This window comes from Aegilops tauschii, chromosome 1 (assembly GCF_002575655.3).
Source record: "Aegilops tauschii subsp. strangulata cultivar AL8/78 chromosome 1, Aet v6.0, whole genome shotgun sequence".
Classification (NCBI taxonomy): domain Eukaryota; kingdom Viridiplantae; phylum Streptophyta; class Magnoliopsida; order Poales; family Poaceae; genus Aegilops; species Aegilops tauschii.
Window position 1 is genome coordinate 65,632,212 of NC_053035.3, and position 2,154 is coordinate 65,634,365.

Genomic DNA, 2,154 nt, shown 5'->3' on the forward strand with positions numbered 1-2,154 from the left:
GTTGAGGTCGGTGGAGCACCAGGGGGCCCATGAGGCAGGGGGCGCGCCCAGGGGGGTAGGTGCGCCCCCACCCTTGTGGACAGGGTGTGGGCCCCCTGGCCTTGATTCTTTCGCCAGTATTTTTTATTAATTCCAAAAATATTCTCCGTGAAGTTTCAGGTCATTCCGAGAACTTTTATTTCTGCACAAAAATAACACCAGGGCAATTTTGTTGAAAACAGTGTCAGTCTGGGTTAGTTCCATTCAAATCATGCAAGTTAGATTCCAAAACAAGGGCAAAAGTGTTTGGAAAAGTAGAAACGATGGAGACATATCAACTCCCCCAAGCTTAAACCTTTGCTTGTCCTCAAGCAATTTAGTTGACAAACTGAAAGTAATAAAGAAAAACTTTTACAAACTCTGTTTGCTCTTGTTGTTGCAAATATGTAAAGCCGCATTCGAGTTTTCAGCAAAGATTATGAACTAACAATATTCACAATAACACTTAGGTCCCATGTTTACTCATATCAATGGCATAATCAACTAGCGAGCAATAATAATAAATCTCGGATGACAACACTTTCTCAAAACAATCATAATATGATCTAACAAGATGGTATCTCGCTAGCCCTTTCTGAGACCGCAAAACACAAATGTAGAGCACCTGTGAAGATCAAGGACTGACTAAACATTGTAATTCATGGTAAAAGAGATCCAGTCATAGTCATACTCAATATAAATTAATAGTAATGGATGAAAAAGACAGCGGTGCTCTCCAACTGGTGCCTTTTTAATAAGAGGATGATGACTCAACATAAAAGTAAATAGATAGGCCCTTCGCAGAGGGAAGCAGGGATTTGTAGAGGTGCCAGAGCTCGATTTTGAAATAGAGATAAATAATATTTTGAGTGGCATACTTTCATTGTCAACATAACAACCGAGAGATCTCGATATCTTCCATGCTACACACATTATAGGCGGTTCCCAAAAAGAATGGTAAAGTTTATACTCCCCCACCACCAACAAGCATCAATCCATGGTTGGCCCGAAACAACGGGTGCCTCCAACTAACAACAGTCCTGGGGGAGTTTTGTTTGCAATTATTCGATTTGATTTGCTTAGAGCATGGGACTGGGCATCCCGGTGACGAGCCATTTTTTCGTGAATGAGGAGCGGAGTCCACTCCTCTTGAGAATAACCCGCCTAGCATGGAAGATACAGGCAGCCCTAGTTGATACATGAGCTATTCGAGCATACAAAACAAAATTTCATTTGAAGGTTTAGTGTTTGGCACATACAAATTTACTTGGAACGGCAGGTAGATACCGCATATAGGAAGGTATTATGGACTCATATGGAAGAACTTTGGGGTTTATGGAAGTGGATGCACAAGCAGTATTCATGCTTAGTACAAGTGAAGGCTAGAAAAAGACTAGGAAGCGACCAACTAGAGAGCGACAACAATCATGAACATGCATTAAAATTAATAAACATTGAGTGCAAGCATGAGTAGGATATAATCCACCATGAACATAAATATCGTGGAGGCTATGTTGATTTTGTTTCAACTACATGTGTGAACATGTGCCAAGTCAAGTCACTCGAATCGTTCAAAGGAGGATACCACCCTATCATACCACATCACAACCATTTTAATAGCATGTGTTGGCACGCAAGGTAAACCATTACAAACTCCTAGCTAATTAAGCATGGCATAAGCAACTATAATCTCTAATTGTCATTGCAAACATGTTCATTCATAATAGGCTGAATCAGGAATGATGAACTAATCATATTTAAAAAAACAAGAGAGGTCGAGTTCATACCAGCTTCTCTCATCTCAATCACTCCATCATATATCGTCATTATTGCCTTTCACTTGCACGACCGAACGGTGTGGATAATAATAATAGTGCACGTGCATTGGACTAAGCTGGAATTTGCAAGCATTTAATTCAAGGGAGAAGACAAGGTAATATGAGCTCTTTGTTAAATCAACAATAATGCATATAAGAGCCACTTCAACATTTTCATCATGGTCTTCTCCTCTCGACCCCCAAAGTAAAGAAAGGAAATAGAACAAAACTATTTACACGGGAAAGCTCCCAACAAGCAAAAGAAGAACAAAAAATCTGTTTGGGTTTTCTTTTAATTATTACTACTACAGGCATGGAA